The following is a 19,856-nucleotide window of genomic DNA, read 5'->3' as shown; positions in this document are numbered from 1 at the left end:
TGTGAGGTTGCAAACAACCATAAATGCAGGTTGGTTGCCAAGCACCAAAAGTACAGTCATATGATTACAGGCTGAGGTGAACATTAGAACTTCAAATCCAGGTTCTTAAGTCCCTTTTTTTCAGGATAGGTCATAACTTCAATTTGTCGTGAAGTGATTGGTCTTGAGGACTACCTGTAGCATATGTAAGAAAATGTGTCACCCTGATACACGGCTCTGTTCTTCAGGAGGGAATTCAGTAAGATGGCATCCCCCACTTTGTTTTAGATAACAAAGTGTGTTAGGATTTCCAGAATCCCTAGCTGAAATTCAACGCCAGCACATTTCAAGATTTATCAAGGAGAGAAGGTTGGTGAAGAGGATATAAGGAGTGGTCTTGAAGGAGAACAGAAACTCCTGCTAAAAAGCAATGGTCAGACAAATGGGGCTTGAATATGAGCCAAGAAACTAACCAGAGGAACATATAAAGAACGGTTGCTGGAACTGGGTATATCTAGTTTAATGGGGGGGGGGGAAGGACTAGGGGTGACATTATAGCAGCGTTCCATTATCTCAGGGGCTGCCATAAAGAAGAGGGAGTCAAGCTATTCTCCAAAGCACCTGAGGGCAAGCAAGAAGCAACAGATGGAAACAAATCAAGGAGAGAAGCAACCTAGAACTAAGGAGTAATGTCCTGAAAGTTAGAACAATTAACCAGTGGAACAACTTGCCTCCAGAAGTTGTGAATGTTCCAATACTGGAAGTTTTTAAGAAAAGACTGGACAACCATTTGTCTGAAATGGTGTAGGGTTTCCTGCCTGAGCAGGGGGTTGGACTAGAAGAACCTCTAGTTATTCTGTTCTGTTCTATTCGAAATATCTTGAACAAGCCCCTCCCTAGTTCACACAGAGGTAACTTGAAAGAGGGGGGAAGCACAATCAGACTTGTAAGATCCTGTTACCATAGCTGTATAGGAGTTCTGACCTAGTAGTATTGGTTTCTCAATCAGGTCTACCTTGTAGGGCTGTCAGTTAGTTCTTTTATGCATCCTTTCAGGAGTCTCTCTCTTTCTCTCTCTCTCTCTCTCTCATCTATCTATCTATCTATCTATCTATCTATCTATCTATCTATCTATCTATCTATCTATCTATCATCTATCTATCTATTATCTATCCTATCTATCTATCTATTATCTATCTATCTATTATCTATCTATTATGTATCTATCTATCTATCTATCTATCTATCTATCTATCTATCTATCTATTATCTATCTATCTATCATCTATCTATTATGTATCTATCTATCTATCAAATTTATTATCCACCCATCTTACCACAGAGTAACTTTGGGTGGCTTACAGTCATAAAAATGTACATAGACATATAAACTAAAAACATACATAAATTAAAACCAACCAACATTAAAATCTAATGACAGGTAGAGAGGGCAGGGATTGAGTGGAGGGAGGTGGGATCTGTTGTTACTCGATCAACCACCTAGACTTTGCCACAGGCTAATTGGCAGAGCCAGGTCTTCAGGCCCTTACAAAAGGATAGGAGGGTTGTGGCCAACCTCACATTGGGGGGCAAGATGTTCTAGAACAGAGCTTTTCAACCTTTTCACTCATTGTACCACTTTTAGGATATGGCAATATCCGAGTACCACCAGTCGCCTAGCAAGGTGTCAAAAACTTGATGATCAAAAAAAAAAAAAAAAGGAAAGGAAAAAAGTGATGCAGTACAGGTCGTCCTCAATTTACAACAGTTTGCTTAGTGACTGTTCGAAGTTACAATGGCACTGAAAAAGTGCCCCCCAAGCAAGACACCTGCCTGCCCGCCCAGCCGCGCTCTTCCTCCTGTCCAAGGTTTTCATTGTTGTGAGCATTTCTGTTGAGGATTGGCAGCGGGGGTGGGGTGGGGGGGTGTTTGGTTTTTATTCCCCCCCCCATTTGCTGGGTGGTTGCAGCAGGTTTTGGTCACTTCACATGACCCTGGGACACTGTGACTGTCATAAATATGAATCAGTTGCCAAGCATCTGAATGTAAATCACAAGACCCTGGAGATGCTGCAACATTCCAATTCATTGGTGCTTCTTCTGGGCTCAGCAGAAGCGCCAGGATCAGTGCCGAGCTCCAGCTGGAGCTTGGCGCTGATCCTGGCACTTCCACTGAGCCCTGACAGTCCTGTAGTTCCAGCCATCTCTTGCCCATTCTTGTGCGGTGCTACCACTGGTTCAGCTCATTCCCCTCCCCCGCTACCACTTTTCGAGGATGGTCGTGTACCACCTGCCAGGTGCCAATGTACCACAGGTGGTACCTATACCACTGGTTGAAAAGCCTTGTTCTAGAAGGCAGGAGTAACATCACAGAACACCGTCCTCCGGGATCTAGCCATCCAGAATAATCGGATTGATGGGACCTGCGACATGCCTCCTCTGTCAACAAGACTGGGCTGAGATGGTCCCTCAAATAGACTGTACCCATGCCATGAAGGGCTTTAATGTTCCTGAGCCAAAAGACATTTTTTTTAACAGTTCCTTTATACTTCACAGAACGATTCCATGGCTGCTTTCTTTTCAGAAGAAAGATTATGGGGCTGATCTAAGCAATTTTGTTCTTAGGACAAGCACCACCTACACATAAAGAAGTCAACTCATCAGTTTGTTCTTATTTGACCCCGCCTCCCTGTTACTGCAGGGTAATAGCCTGCAATTGGGGTGCAGTTCTGTTTTCAAAGAGAGGAGGGTGACTGAGAAAGTCAGGAGGAATAACACTCCTCCGTCTCTCTTGCCTAAAGTGATCCGATCACGCTGCTTAATGCTAAAGCCAGCAGCCAAAGGCTCCATCCAATGGGAATACAGTCGCTGGCATCTCAGGAATGTGGAAGAAAGACATGTGGCAGGAAAACAAATGAAAACCTCTCAGTATGAACTGCACAAGACCTTCAGTTTATGGTAAGGGCTGGTCATACAACAATGGATCAGGAATAGCGTGCTTCTACTTTGACATTATTGAGACAGAGAAAAAGGAAAAGATTCAGTACATATCCAGAAACAAAGGCAGGGGAAAGGTGGCTTTTCAGAAGGGATTTAATTATTGTTTCCAGCATCTCTCACGCCTAGCTATTGCGTGAAGAGTTTTGTAGTTCAGCAACATCTGGAAAGCTGTAACTTCTGCATCCATATCTTTAGAATCTCTCCTGGGCTTTCCTCTGTTTTGCTATCCCAGCAGATGTTTTGCAAAATTTAAGCCATTTGTTTTTAGTGCAACAGTTTAGCACAAATTATTTATTAGCGGGGTCAAAGCAGTTCCTCACAGAGCTGGCTGCCATTAAGAATGTAATCATTCCAATGGTATTCCAATAGCCCAGGCATTAAACAAATCCCGAGATGTTGGGGAGAAAAATATTAATGCAAAGAAAGATTGGGATGTTTGTACCATATGTTCAATCTTAAATGATAAACAATGAAGATTCCTGGTATGAAGCAAGACAGTTCTGTTTAAGTGCCCTGATTTATTGTTTAAACAGCTCTTTTGCCCAATTTCCCAGGAGGACGAACCACTTCCTTGTGTACACAGAGTTATTGACCTTCTGGCTGAGTCAGAGTCATTGTTTTGGATTACGTTCAGCTGAGCTCAAATGAAAACCGAACTTCCTGTGTGTCCAAATAATCCAAAAAACTCTGACAACTGCAAAGAAGGAGGAACTAAACATGGCTCTGTCTTGCAATCACAGTCCCCCTTCAGGATTAAATATAAAGGGGGGTCTCAGAGGGAAATCTGCCCGCTTTGGATTAAGATTTGCTATCATCTGCCTTGTTCATTTGAGGGAGGTATTTATTCTTGGTTTGTTTGTTTATTTATTTATTTATTTATTTATTTATTTATGAGACTTATATACCGCTTTAAGTGCAAGCACTCTCTGAGCGGTGTACACCAGTAAGCAATGTATATATATATATATATATATATATATATATATATATATATATATATATATATATTTACAGTGCCCCCAACAATCTGGGTCCTCATTTTACCTACCCCGGAAGGATGGAAGGCTGAGTCAACCTTGAGCCGGTGAGATTTGAACCGCTGACCTGCTGAACACAGTCAGCTAAAGTGGCCTGCAGTACTGGTTACTGCAACCAGAAAGGAATCAGGGATTAGAGAGATTGGATTGCACAATGGAGGGGATTGCATGATCACTGCAAATGCTAATTTCTAAAAACAATATATGCATCTGATAATCTTCCCTATGACACTATGTGGAAGCAAAAGTTGGACTTTAAAAGAGCAGGGTAGGAAGAGTGCTGACCAGTGATGGGATTCAAATATGTGAACAACTGGTTCTCTGTGTGGATGCCGCTTCTGGAAGTCCATTCTGGGCCTGGGCAACAAAAAATTAGTTACCAGTTCTGTCACAGTGGTGCGAACCAGCTGAATCCTACCACTGGTGCTGACACTTTTTAACTTTGATGGTTTCTGAGATACCTTGGGAACTGGGAATGTCTAGTTTAATGAAAAGAAGGACTGAGGGTGACATGATAGCAGTGTTCCAATATCTCAGGGCCTGCCACAAAGAAGAGGGAGTCAAGCTATTCTCCAAAGCACCTGAAGGCAGGACAAGAAGCAACGGATGGAAACTAACCAAAGAGAGAAGCAACCTAGAACTAAGGAGAAATTTTCTGACAGTTAAACAATTAATCAGTGGAACACCCTGCCTCCAGAAGCTGTGAATGCTCCAACACTGGAAATTTTTAAGAAGACACTGGACAGCCATTTATCTGAAATGGTCTAGGGCAGTGGTTCTCAACCTTTTTAATGCCGTGACCCCTAACCGGTCGTAAGTCGAGGACTACTCAACTGGTTGTAAGTCGAGCACTACTCAACTAGTGCAGCACCATTTGCAGAATGGGACTTTTGGCGGGCTGAGCAGGGCAGAGACAGCCTGGACAATTCCTATTGGCTTTTGAAAGCCAATAGAATTAGATTCTATTCAAGAGAGTCTATTCTATTGGCTTTCAAAAGCCAATAGAATAAAAGGGAGTAGCACAGCTAAGGAAAAGGGGGAAAAAATGGCAGACTGTGTTGTTTGGCGATCTCCGTGAAATGGTCGTTCGACCCCAAATTGTCCAGGCTGTCTCTGCCCTGCTGAGCCCACCAAAAGTCCCATTCTGCAAATGGTGCTGCACCAATTGAGTAGTCCTCGACTTACGACCGATTGGGGATCACGGCATTAAAAAGGTTGAGAACCACTGCAATAGTGGGAGTAGCACAGCTCATGCAAAAGTTGAAAATAAACCATGAAAAAAAGGTGCCGGAACGCTGTTCTGAGCGTTCTATGAGGGAAAAAAAAGCCCTGCAGATTAGTCTTCAAATATCGAAAAGGAGGACATGTAGGAGGACACTTTTCGAGGGAGGACAGAACTTACAAAAGGAGGACTGTCCTCCCTAAAGGAGGATGGTTGGTCACCTTATTCTAACTTATATAAAAATGCAAGTGCATCTTAACATAGGGTGGAAAATTTTAACCTGCATGCAGATCCATTTCTTGTCCTGGGGTAAATGGCCAACTCTTTTTGAGCTCTTTTGTCTTCAAATTGAATGGGAATCAGTACCCCTCAAAGTGAATAAGCATATACAGAAAACCAAATATCATTTTTAACTGACCTTATCCCCCTTTTTTTCTTCTTGGATCTGGCTCTTTTTGGGCAATATGATCACTAGCAAATCACCCCAAAAACAACTTTTTGCTTAGAAAAGAGTTATACATTCCTGAAATGATGGGTAGTTTCTGATACTCCTTTCACTACAAAACTGCCTTGTGTATAGCCAAACACATGGTTAGTGGAATGAAAGCAGCACTTAAAAAAAAAAAAAGTGATGCTGAAAACAAGATCCAAATAATCAGACAGAATCAGAACGGATTTTCAGGGTCTCTCAAGCCCGCACGTCAGTTAAAAGGAATGGTTAAAATCTTACTATGTTGGATGGCCCAGGGTGAATTATTGAATTAGAGAAGAAAGATTGGCCCTCAACAGCGTATTGCAATTACAAAGAATATCTTGAAGAGCATCAAGAGGAGCTTAGAGTACAGATAAAGGGAAGTAACAATCCTTTTCTACTCTGCCTTGATCAGGCCTCGTTTTGAAGTACTGCATTCAATTCTCCATACTCTGGTTAAAAGAGCCAGAGAAGGACAACCGAGATGGTGAAAGTTCCTATATAAGGAACAGTTCAAAGACCTAAAATGTTTTACTTGCAGAAGAGAGGCTTAAGAGAATGTTATCTCCACATATTGGAAGATCTGCCACACTGAAAAGCATTTTGGACTTTTTCCTCACTTGCTTAGAGGGTAAGACTAGAACTAATGAGATGTAACTTCAATGATATAGATAGAGGTTAGTTATTAGGACTTCAACTCCCAGAATTCCACAGCCAGCTTTATGAAGACAGAAACCTGCAGTAGTCGATTCAGCTAGAACTGGAAACCTATCATCAAACACTTAAAGGAACAAAACAAAATCATATTCGTGTGATTTTACTCCGATATTCTCTATATATCTGGTTCACATTCCTTTTTTTTTTTTTGCTAATTATTAATTTCTCACGGTGAAATTTGTCATAATGAGAAAGAACACTAGGTGTCGCTAGGCAGCAACAATTGGAGCTATAGCACGCTCGGGTTTTCCTAATCTGCTGTTCTTAGAAATGTCCCAGCCTTAAACTCATCCAGCGCTCAATCTTTTGATTTTTTTTTCTATATCATAATCTACTTCCGGTTTTTAAAAAAACAGTTTTAGTTTTGTTGGAGTTTTGTTTGCTTTGAAGGATCACCCAACAATCTGGAAAAGTATTTGCTGCCCACCAATTCCTCAGAAATGTAAATGATAATATTAAGGAAAACGTTTTATGCTTCTGTCTGATGCAAATATTTAGTTCAACCAATTCTGCTTCATAGTTTTGATTTGGTTGATTTGGGATTATTATTACTATTACTACTACTACTACTACTACTATTATTATCGATCATCGCACAGTCAGCCAGATGTTCAGACTGGATTTGGCATTTTGTCTACCTATCGAGTCCTTACCCAGGACCTGGGATAGGCAGATGTGGATGTTTGATGGTATTACAGATATCGTCGCAGGATGGAAGCAGTTCCTAATAAGGCCGCCTTTTGCAATTGACTAATAGCGAATTTGTCAATGCCAATGGTGTTCAAGTGGTGCTCCAGTTGTTTTGGGATTGCACCCAAGGAGCCTATGACTATTGGTACTACCCTTGCTTGCTTTTGCCACAGTCTTTCTATTTCTATTTGTAGGTCTTTGTATTTTGTTATCTTCTCCAGTTCTTTCTCTTCTATTCTGCTGTCTCCAGGCACTGCCACGTCCACTATCCAGACTTTTTTGTCTTTCTTATCGACAATTGTTAAGTCTGGGGTGTTATGTTGCAGGTGCTTGTCTGTTTGAATTCTGAAGTCCCAGAGCAGTTTAATTTTATCATTTTCTATGACTTTCTCTATTTTATGATCCCACCAGTTTTTGCTTACAGGCAAATGATATTTTTTGCAGATCTTCCAATGCACCATTGTTGCTACTTTGTCATGCCGCTGCTTGTAATCAGTCTGTGCAATCTTCTTGCAACAGCTTACCAAGTGGTCCACTGTTTCTTCAGCTTCTTTGCATAGGCGGCACTTACTGTCTGTTGCTGTCTTCTCAATTTTGACTTTGTATGCATTTGTCCTTAAGGCTTGGTCTTGTGCAGCCAGAATTAGTCCCTCGGTCTCTTTCTTCAATTTTCCTGCTCTTAGCCATTGCCAGGTTTTATTATTATCTGCTTTCCCAGCTATTTTTTTAATGTATTGGCCATGTAGTGCTTTGTCTTCCCATGCCTCTATTCTGTTCTTCATTTGGTCTTTCTTGTAGGCCAGTTTGGTCTCTCCAGTAGTTAGTAAGCCTTCCTGATATACTAATTTCAGTGCATCTTCATCATTGTTCTTCAGATATTCTTCCAAAGCCATTTTTTCTTCTTCAACCATCTGATGTACTTGTAGCATTCCACGCCCACCTATTTGCCTTGGTAGATAAAGTCTATCAATGTCACTGCGTGGATGAAGGGCGTGATTCATTGTCATTATTTTTCTGGTCTGCCTATCCATTGCTTTTAGTTCTGCTTGAGTCCAGTCCACTATTCCAGCTGTGTACCTAATGACTGGGATTGCCCAGGTGTTGATTGCCTTTATGGTATTTCCTCCATTGAGTTTGGATTTTAAGATCTTCTTCACTCTCTTGATGTATTCACCTCTAATCTTTTTCTTGACTTCAGTGTGCTTGATGTTGTCAGCTTGAAGGATACCCAAGTATTTGTAGTACTCTTCCTCATCCAGACTCTTAATGTTATTTTCGTGGGGCATCTTGATTCCTTCAGTTTTCACTATTTTTCCTTGTTTGATAGTAAGTGTGGCACATTTGTCCAAGCCAAACTCCATTACAATATCTTGGCTATATATACGGACAGTGTTGAGCAGCGATTCTATTTCAGATGATGTTTTTCCATACAGCTTCAGATCATCCATGTAAAGGAGGTGGGATAGTCTAGCAGATGTTTTTGATGTTTGATAGCCATGTCCTGAGTTATTCAGTATTGTTGACAGAGGAAACAGTGCAATAACAAATAGTAATGGTGATAATGAATCTCCTTGAAATATTCCTCTCTTGATATTAACCTCTCCCAGCCTCTCACCATTGATCTGCAACTGTGTCTTCCATTGTGCCATCGATCTTTGCACAAATTTTCTGATGTTTCTACTGACTCCTGTTATTTCTAGGCACTTTATTATCCAATCATGTGGCAGAGAGTCAAATGCCTTTTTGTAGTCAATCCATGCCACATTCAGGTTGGTCTTCCTTCTCTTGCAGTTTTCCAAGATCATTTTGTCTATTAGGAGTTGATCTTTTGTTCCTCTGCTATTGGGGCGGTTTCCTTTCTGCTCAGGTGGAAAGAGATTGTTTTCAACTAGATGCTGTTGTACTGCATCAGCTACCACACCAGTTAGTAATTTGAAAGTTGTTGGTAAGCAGGTAATTGGCCTGTAGTTACCTGGTGTTGCCCCTCTTGTTGGATTTTTCATTATTAGGTAGGTTTTCCCAGTTGTTAGCCACTTTTCAATTTCTCCTCCTTGTAGTATATTGTTGAATTGCTTGGCAATGAGTGGGTGTATAACAGTTAGATGTTTCAACCAAAACCCATGCAGTTCATCTTCACCTGGTGCTGACCAATTTTTGATTTTCTTTGCTCTTTTTTCTACCATTTTTGTTGTTATTACTAGTTCTTTCATTTCAACTTCTGTTTTATTTGCATCCACTTCTTTTAACCAAGCTGCATCCTTGTTGTATTTCTTTGGGTTATCCCATACCTGCTTCCAGAATTGCACTGTTTCTTCCTTGTCAGGTACTGACTGATTCCTTGCAGTTTCTCCATTGATGGATTGGTAGAAACGTTTCTGATTGGATTGAAATTGGAGGTTCTGCCTATAGTTTGCAATTCGAGCTTCATATCTACTGATTTTCCTGGCTATAGCTGTTATTTGTTGCTTTATTATTTCCAGTGCTTCCTTGATCTTCCTTGTTTCTAAGTGGTATTTCTTGATTAGGTATTCTTTGGTCTTCTTGTTCTTCAGCTTCTTTTCTTTCATCTGTTCTAGCTTGCTTGCATGTGATCTTAACTTGCTGATCTTATTTTCTAGTCTAACCTTCCATTTTTCTGGTGCACTGTTTGTTTGTTTTTCTTTTTTGTTGATTTTACATCCCAGGTATTCTGTTATAACTGCAGCTGTGCTGTACATTAATTGGTTTGTTTCTTGCAGTGAATTGGTGCTTATACTTGCTATTGCAGTATTTGCATCTTTTAATGCTTGTGCTAGCTGTTTCTTTGGAACAAGCTTCAATGCAGGCAGCCTTATTCTGTTGTTTTTGTGCTGTTCTAGATGCTCAATTATTCTTTGTTTCAATTCTTTTATTTCTTTAGTTAGAGGGTTTTGTTCTTCCTGAGGAAGAGGTGCCTGGTTTCCAAATGAGAACAGTTGTATATCTCTGCTGGATTCTTTCACTGCCAACTCCCCCTGGTTTGCCTCTACATTCTGAATTACTTCTGGTAAGGCTTTGATTTCTTTGCCCTGGGTAAACCTTTGCAGTTCGTCCAATTCTGTTTCTGTAAATACTTTATTTCGTGTTATAAATCGGCGTTGATCTGCTAGTCTCTGTTCTGTTATTTCTGATTCTGGATGTTGTTCTTTCCAGAATTGGTGCATTCGTTTTAGATATCCTCGTCTTGTTGGACTTGATCTGTAGTAACAGATCATTATTTCTTTGTTTTCCATCACTGTGTATCTGCGACGGGTAAACACCTTTTCTTCCAGTAGTTCTGCAGCTGCTGGCCCTGGTTGCTCAGCCAACAGTCCTGAGTCCTGTAACCATTTTTCACCAGATATCCAGGAACTCCAATATCTAGTGCGGACCTTGTTAACCCGGGCGACGTCCGAGCCGGTATGGCATTCTGAAATTTACGTCTCACCATATTTTTTATGGGAGAGACACTCTTTGTCTGACTCCTCTGATGAGACCTGTCCAGTATGGTTGAACCTCTGGCATAGCTCTCATCTTCCTCAGAGTACACAAGCCCCACAACCACGTCAAGGTAGTGCCCACTTATTATTATTATTATTATTATTATTATTATTATTATTGATCATCACACAGTCAGCCAGATGTTCAGACTGGATTTGGCATTTTGTCTACCTATCGAGTCCTTATCCAGGACCTGGGATAGGCAGATGTGGATGTTTGATGGTATTACAGATATCATCACAGGATGGAAGCAGTTCCTAGTAAGGCCGCCTTTTGCAATTGACTAATAGCGAATTTGTCAATGCCAATGGTGTTCAAGTGGTGCTCCATTTGTTTTGGGATTGCACCCAAGGAGCCTATCACTATTGGTACTACCCTTGCTTGCTTTTGCCACAGTCTTTCTATTTCTATTGTAGGTCTTTGTATTTTGTTATCTTCTCCAGTTCTTTCTCGTCTATTCTGCTGTCTCCAGGCACTGCCACGTCCACTATCCAGACTTTTTTGTCTTTCTTATCGACAATTGTTAAGTCTGGGGTGTTATGTTGCAGGTGCTTGTCTGTTTGAATTCTGAAGTCCCAGAGCAGTTTAATTTTATCATTTTCTATGACTTTCTCTATTTTATGATCCCACAATTTGCTTACAGGCAAATGATATTTCTTGCAGATCTTCCAATGCACCATTGTTGCTACTTTGTCAGGCCGCTGTTTGTAGTCAGTCTGTGCAATCTTCTTGCAGCAGCTTACCAGGTGGTCCACTGTTTCTTCAGCTTCTTTGCATAGGCGGCACTTACTGTCTGTTGCTGTCTTCTCAATTTTTACTTTATATGCATTTGTCCTCAAGGCTTGGTCTTATGCAGCCAGAATTAGTCCCTCAGTCTCTTTCTTCAATTTTCCTGCTCTTAGCCCTTGCCAGGTCTTGTTATTATCTGCTTTCCCAGCTATATTTTTAATGTATGGCCATGTAGTGCTTTGTTTTCCCATGCCTCTATTCTGTTCTTCATTTGGTCTTTCTTGTAGGCCAGTTTGGTCTCTCCAGTAGTCAGTAAGCCTTCCTTATATACTAATTTCAGTGCATCTTCATCATTGTTCTTCAGATATTCTTCCAAAGCCATTTTTTCTTCTTCAACCATCTGATGTACTTGTAGCATTCCACGCCCACCTATTTGCCTTGGTAGATAAAGTCTGTCAATGTCACTGCATGGATGAAGGGCATGATTCATTGTCATTATTTTTCTCGTCTTCCTATCCATTGCTTTTAGTTCTGCTTGAGTCCAGTCCACTATTCCAGCTGTGTACCTAATGACTGGAATTGCCCAGGTGTTGATTGCCTTTATGGTATTTCCTCCATTGAGTTTGGACTTTAAGATCTTCTTCACTCTCTTGATGTATTCACCTCTAATCTTTTTCTTGACTTCAGTGTGCTTGATGTTGTCAGCTTGAAGGATACCCAAGTATTTGTAGTAATCTTCCTCATCCAGACTCTTAATGTTATTTTCGTGGGGCATCTTGATTCCTTCAGTTTTTACTACTTTTCCTTGTTTGATAGTAAGTGTGGCACATTTGTCCAAGCCAAACTCCTTAACAATATCTTGGCTATATATATGGACAGTGTTGAGCAGCGATTCTATTTCAGATGTTGTTGTTGTTATTATTATTATTATGGCAAAAAAGGAGAAGGACCCATTGAGTTGATAGAATCAGCAATTGTCTGGATAGTCTACAAAGCCAAAAAGAGAAAAGAAAGGGATGGAATTTTCTTTCTTATAAGCTTTCATTTGATTAGACCAGGGGTAAGCAACCTTGGCTCTTTTATGACTCGTGGACTTCAACTCCCAGAATCCCTGAGCCAGCATAGCTTTTGATTCTGAGCCACTAAATCAAGCAATCACAAAGACATAAAGTACCGCAAAGTGTCAACCAGATTATAAAATGAGGTGGGCTAGGAAAGTTCTCATCACCCTGTATTGTCACCAATCCTATAAATTAGCAGGTAACCAATGTCTATCTGTCTGTCTGTCTGTCCATCGATCAATCAATCCATTCATCCATAAATGAGGAACTCAACTGAAAAATTATCATTTTTTAAAAAGGTCCCACTATCAATAATATTCTGACTTTTTGAAACAGCTTATGCATCCAACCACTGATATCCCCATTACCTTTGACTAACTATTAAGAAGGCTGACAGCAAAGAATGCTCTTTAGACATTTCTTTGAAGATAACATTAATTGCTAACTATATCTACTGTTGTTGAGCCTTCAGTATAGTTATTGTTATCAATTTATGATTGATTTTGTGACCCATGGTTTTAGTTTATTAATGTTTTTTTCTCCTCTCTCGCTTTTATGGGAACTGTCCAGCATTGGTTGAATGGGGTATTATTCATGTTTTTGCAACTCATCATTATCATCAACACAGGTGCAATGGCTCAGCAGTTAAAGACGCTGAGCTTGTTAGCTGGAAAGCTGATAGCCCAGGTTCAAGACCCAAGTGCTGTGTGAGGGATGAGCTCCCATTATATGCTCCAGCCTCTGTTCACCTAGCAGTTTGAAAGCATGCAAATGCAAGTAGATAAACATGTACCACAATGGTGGGAAGGTAACAGTGTTCTGTGCAGCTTGGCATATAGTCATACTGGCCACACGACCATGGAAATGTCTTTGGACAACCCTGGCTCCCTTAGAAGAAACAGAGATGAGCACTTTCTCCTAAAGCCAGACATGACTGGAAATGGGAAACTTTTACCTTTAGCTTACCATTGTCATCATCATCAATTGAAATTTGATGGAGATTTTCTTTCCATAATCAGCCCTGTTCTATTGCCTTTCATGTTTCACAACAGATGCGGGACCATCATGATTACAGAAGGAATCTGCCAGCTGCACTCTCAGATCCTTGACAACTCCTCTCCAGCATTGTCTACACGATTGACAACAACTTTCCAGGATTGCAGGCTGCATTTTTTTCAGTCTTCAGACGCCAAGGACTGAAATTGAGACCTTGTAGCTGTGAAGCAGCTGGGCTGCACCTGGCTTTAACCAGACCGTCAGCACATGTCAGGGTCTGAAAAGGAATGGAGGAGAGAGAATGCATGGAAGTCGTGAAATCTGACTTGGATTTAGGGCCAACCCAAGATGTGTTATTGCTTAAAGCAGAGGCTAAAGTTAAGTCCCTTCCTACCCATTACATACAAAAAAGAACACTAGACAAGCAGTCAAAGCTACTGATGGGACAGAATCCTCCATTATGCCTAAAGGCAATGATTTGACTTAGGTAATATAGGTAGTCCTCAACTTATGACAACTGACCCCAAAATTTCTGGTTTTGTTTTTTGTTTTTTTAAAAAAAGATTTTATTGAATTTTATAGGGTTAGGGATAGAATAGGATTGGGATAGGGATTAAGGTTTAGGATGAGGTTAGGATCAGGACTGGGATGAGGACAGGGTTGGGAACAACATTGGAGTTATCCCCCAATAACATTTTCAATCTTCAGCAAACAGACTATTGTCCGGGTACATATGTTCAATTAACAATAGTTGATATAGTAATAAATAATTGTAGTAAATGTAATAAACAATAATCACAAGCAGTATCAGTTAATCAATGCATATCATTTTTCTTACTAATATATATTCAAAATAATATATCACATTCATTTCTCACTAGTTTGTTTTCCTAACCATTGGTAAAAATTATCCCATGTTCTAAAGTAAACTGAATCTTCTTTCTCTTTAATCTCTAAGGTCAATCTATCCATTTCTGCACATTCTAAGATTTTAATTAATTAAAACCTCTTCAGTTGGTAAGCTTTCATTTATCTAATATTGGGCAAATGCTACTCTCACTGCTGTCGGTACATGCAATATTAAATATTCATTCTCCTTCTCATAATTAGGTCTTTTGTATTCCTAACAAAAACAGTTCTGGTTTAAATTCTATTTGTCTTTTAATCATCTTTTCCAACCATGTTATGTATCTTAACCCAAAACTTTTTTGTTTTAGGGCATGTCCACCAGATATGATGGTAAGTACCTGGCCTTTGTTTACATTTTCAGCAATTATTTGAAGTATTTTTAAACATTTTCACTAATCTTACTGGTGTCATATGCCATCTATAAAACATTTTATACAAATGTTCTTTATATGAGATTGCTTTAGTTAATTTAATATTTCTATCCCATAATTTTTGCCAGTCTTCCAAATCTATAGAACAAAGTTCTGTTGTTAAGTGAGACAGTTGTTAAGTGAGTTTGCCCCCATTTTATGACCTTACTAGGCACCGTTGTTAAATGAATCACTGCAGTTGATAAGTTAGTAACACGATTGTTGAGTGAATCTGGCTTCCCCATTGATTTTGTTTCACAGAAGGTCGCAAAAGGGGATCATGTGACCTTGGGATACAGCAACGGTCCTAAATATGAACCAGTTGCCAAGCATCTGAATTTTGATCACATGATCATGGGGATGCTGCAAAGATCGTAACGGCATTTTTGTCAGTGCCGTTATAACTTCGAACGCACTATTGTAAGTTGAGGACTACCTGAACAGGTTATGTGCACGCTCCAACAACTTTAGTCCTCAGATTATGACAGCGCTTCAGATCAGAATTTCCATTGGTAAGTGATGACCACATTGCTCAGCGATGGTTGTCCCTGGCGATCCTGGCACTTTCTGTTACCATCTTTAAATGGGAATTCTGGGTTGTTAACAGTTCACAACGTCCTTCTGGGTTCAGCAAGCCAAGTCAATGGGGAAGACTACAGTCACAAGTCCCAGGTGGCTTGCAGAAGATTAAGGGGCAGGTAAGTGGCTGCTGCTGGGAGGGGTGGCTGTGCCCAAGGGGCCACGGGGCATGAGTGCCGCGAGGCTGGCATGTGGCTACTGTCAGGTGAAGGAGGAGGCGTGAGGGATGTGTGTGACCATCAAGGTGCAGCACAAGTGAGGTGGGGCCAGGGATGGCTGCTGCTGGGTGGGAGAGAAGTGTGTAACAGGGAGGGATCTGGGCTCCTTGGAGGAAAACATTGCTGGAGTACAATCCTCCCTGCTAGCTTCTCCATCGACTTGGTTTGTTGGAACCTGGCAGGGCAGGTTGCAAATGATCATCACGTGATCCTGCAATTATCATAAGTGTGAGATGGTTGCCAAGCACCCAATGTGCAATCACATGACTGTGGAGGGGAGGTACTGGGACAGTTAGAACTTTGAGGACTGGCTGTAAGTACCGCTTGTTGGTTTATTTATTGTAATTTTGAACAGCTGCTGAATGAGTGATCATTTGACTATCTGTACAGTAATCTTCCCCAGCATCTTCTACCTGGGACATTCATCTCAATGTCCTTCCTAACCAAGTATTTGCAGTTGAATCTGAAGATTAAGTATGATCCAGAGCTTCTCAAAGAAGAAATCTGAGCCAATTTAGTCTAGTGGTTAAGGCACCAGGCTAGAAATCAGGAGACTGTGAGTTCAAATTCTGCCTTAGTCATGAAAGCAAGATGGGCCAGTCGTTCTCTCTCAGCCAACCCCACTTCATTGAGTTGTTGTGGGGAAAATATGGAGGAGGAGGATGTGTTGGATGCGTTCGCTGCCTTGAGTTATTGGTGAAAATAATAAAGTTAGTTAATTTTAACCATTCAGTTGTGTTCAACTCTTGACAACCTTATAGGCAAGTGCTCTCCACGATACCCTATCAAACACAGTTTCTTTTAGTTGTTGAATGTTCATCTAAAACTAAAAAAAGAAGGATGTATGTATGTATATATACATAAATTAATCTGATAAATCTCTACATAATCTAGAAGGATTTTATTCCATGTGGCTGTGTGCACAGGCTGATAATTGTATAAGCCTTTCTTTTCACTTCCCCAATATTGGGGACCTTATTCCAAATTGCATTAGCTGCATGCTTTTTTCTTTAGCATAAAAGAACTTCCTTAATGATCATGAGATCGGTGTCTTATATAACCTCGTCCCCCCAAAATAGCCAACGGTTGAGGCTCAGCCTGCCTCGCATGTTAGTTTCCTTGCTCAGCCACAAGATCCTCTAACTTCTTTCCTAAAGTTACATTTTATCTGCAGGGATTCAACAACTTCCTCTCTTCTTCCTTTCTTTAAGCACTGAAATGTCAGCAGTTCTCCTTGGCTACAGCGTCTGCATGACAAATGAGATGTAATTGCAAAAATGCATGGCTGATTTGGTGGTAACCCACCAAGCCAAATTCAGCTCCAATTGGTTTTTTATTGAGACTTTCTGGATAGACTGATAAATCCTGTTTGATAAATAGCTTTTTTAAACGTACCCCAAACCAGCTAGCATGCATGCAGGACTTAATTATAGAATCTGTTGTTATAAAATAGGATACTAATCAAAATCTTGTTCACACTTTATTAGGGAGCGATGAGGAGGCCTACCCAGGGCAAAGCTCCTGTTCCTCTTATTTTCCCCTGTTGAACAGGAAGAGCTGCAGAAATATTCACTGGACGTTGAACAGAAACCTCAGAATGTCGACAAAGTCAATGTGGTCAAGAGCCTAACTTTATCAAGTTTCCACTGAGATTTTCAGTTAACTTCAGTTCTGTAGGAATCGTTCCTCTTCAGTGTGGATTTTAAGATAAATGCAAGAAAGTAAAGAACGGAAAGGACATAATTAGCAGTTTGTGGGCAGCAGAAATAGACTTACTGCACATGGCCCCACAATGTTACTTTCCAAGTGCCTGAATTAGTCTTTAGCTGGTATTGAAAGGGAATAACAGAAGAACTTGTCTTCCAGTAGTTTTGAGTCATGAGAACTGAAACTAGACTCCAGAAGTAATGCATGCCTGTTTGAACATCACCTGCTGGAGGAAAGCAGGGGAGACACCTGTTGGCTTCAGATTCTGCAGGTGGGCTTCCCAGAAGCATCTTGGTAGTTGCTGCAGATAACACAAAAATGAATCTGAGATTATCTAACAGGGTTAGTAACTGGAAAGTTGGGTCTGCTTAGAAAACACTTAAGCAGAAATGCTCCCTGTTCTTTGCTCTGCTGTCCTTCCTTACCATATTGTTTTATTCTCATTTTACTTTTTATTCCAGTGATCTTTGGTGATATGACTGCATTCATGTGTTAACTCATAAATAAATTATTACAAGAATTATCTTATCCTACATATGCGTAACAAATAGGCACAAAGTAAATTATTCTTATTTTACAGTATAAATTATGAGAGCCTATGTAGTGTAGTAGTTAAAGCATTAGTCTAAAATCTGGGAGACAGTGAGTTATAGTACTGCCTTGGGCTTGAAGACAACTGGGTGACCTTGGGCCAGTTATATGTTTTAGCCTCCAGTTCAGCTCTGGAGGCTAAAACATATAAGGAACAGTTGCTGGAATTGGGTATGACTAGTTCACAGGTCAGCAACCTGCGGCTCCGGAGCTGCATGTGGCTCTTTGAGCCTTCCCCTGCGGCTCCCAGCCTCCTCTGCCATTTGCAGAAAGAGACAAGAGACAGAAAGAGGCACTTGCCTTCCCATCTCTCTCTCTCTCTCTCTCTCTCTCTCTCTCTCTCTCTCTCTCTCTCTCTCTCTCTCTGTGTGTGTGTGTGTGTGTGTGTGTGTGTGTGTGTGTGTGTGTAAAAAAGAGAGTGGATTCACGGTGTTCTCCGACTAGCTGAAAAGCTTATTGAGCAGAGCTCCTCCCTTTGCTGCGTCTCTGCAGGAAGCAGGAAACAGGAGGCAGGAAGGGCAGGAGAGAGCTAGCTAGCCCAGCTATGCTGACTCAGGAATTCTGGGAGTTGAAGTCCATGAGTCATAAAAGAGCCGAGGTTGCCTACCCCTGAGCTTGTTGGAGAACAGCTTGAAGCCAGCTTGCCAGGTGAGCAGAAGATTGGAGAGAGGGACAGAGAGGGGGGAGAGAGAGAGAAGGAGAGAAAGAGAGAGGGGGGGAGAGGAGAGACAGAGAGACAGACCCTTTTGACATCTAAAATGAAGCTAACATTGCATATATCCTTTTTTACTTTTATGATATAGATATACCTATAACAAAGGTAAAAAAAGGATATATGCAGTGTTAGCTTCATTTTAGATGTCAAAAGGGTTTTGTGGCTCCCAGTATTTTGTTGTCAGTGGAAAATAGGTCCAACTGGCTCTTTGAATGTTTTGGGTTGCCTACCTCTGGTCTAGTTTAATGAAGAGAAGGACGAGGGGGGATATGATAGCAGTGCTCCAATGTCTCAGAGGCTGCCACAAAGAAGAGGGAGTCAAGCTATTCTCCAAAGCACCTGAAGGCAGGACAAGGAGCAACGGATGGAAATTACCCAAAGAGAGAAGCAACCTAGAACTAAGGAGAAATTTCCTGACAGTTAGAACAATTAATCAACCTGCCTCCAGAAACTGTAAATGCTCCAACACTGGAAGTTTTAAAGAAGAGACTGGACAGGGTTTCCTGCTTGAGCAGGGGGTTAGACTAGATGACCTTCCAACTTTACTACTGCTGCTGCTGCTGCTGCTGCTGCTGCTGCTGCTGCTGCTGCTATTATAGACCAAGGAAGCAGACAGTGGCAAACCACTTCTGAAAATCTTGACAAGGAAATCAGGCATTTCCCAGAAGTCAAGAGTGACTCAAAGGCACATGCATACACACACACACACACAGAGAGAGAGAGAGAGAGAGAGAGAGAGAGAGAGAGAGAGAGAGAGAGAGAGAGAGAGAATATTATTATTATTATGGCTCTAATTACTATTTCCAGACATAGACACAGTCATCTTGCATATAAGTCATGCCAAAGATTAAAAAAAATCTTATGTACCTAAGCTTTTCAATGTCCTTAAGAATGTTTAATTTAAAGAAATGAATGCTCAATCTAGTCTTTGGTGCACTTTGTAATGTGCTGAACTCCCAGAAATCCCAGTCACCTTTATTATATCTTCACAAGGAGGCTTCCAAATGCAATCCTTGAGTCCTGGCTGAAAAGGTAGAGGGATGCTCATGGTATGGCAAAGAGCTGCACTACATGATTGACAAATGGCATTTTGACTGGTTTTTCATAAGCTCTACAGGTAGTCCTGGAATTATAATCATAATGGAGCCTGCCCACCAGAGTTGTACAGTGTAAAGCTGGTGACAGTCGTAAAGCTGATTTTACGATCTTTCTGGTGTCAGTCATCAGGCAGATCAGAGGTTCACTATGGGTGCGGTTTTGCCAAAAAACAGAAGTAAATGCTGCTTTTTGGCAAAATCATTGTAAAACATGGTCATGTGACCACACG

The 19,856-nt window shown here is 40.9% G+C and overlaps 1 long non-coding RNA gene across 1 annotated transcript; it reads left to right on the top strand.

The window, feature by feature from the left end:
• The first annotated feature begins 2,731 nt into the window (after window positions 1–2,731).
• LOC120305793 lies at window positions 2,732–17,712 on the top strand. Its single transcript, XR_005556094.1, has 3 exons — window positions 2,732–2,936; window positions 13,457–14,639; window positions 17,004–17,712. It is a non-coding gene; the product is annotated as an uncharacterized LOC120305793 (long non-coding RNA).
• The last annotated feature ends 2,144 nt before the right edge of the window (window positions 17,713–19,856 follow it).

The sequence above is a fragment of the Crotalus tigris genome, unplaced genomic scaffold (assembly GCF_016545835.1).
Source record: "Crotalus tigris isolate CLP2741 ecotype Arizona unplaced genomic scaffold, ASM1654583v1 scf7180000017549.6302385, whole genome shotgun sequence".
Taxonomy (NCBI): Eukaryota; Metazoa; Chordata; class Lepidosauria; order Squamata; family Viperidae; genus Crotalus; species Crotalus tigris.
This window is presented reverse-complemented; position numbering and strand designations above follow the sequence as displayed.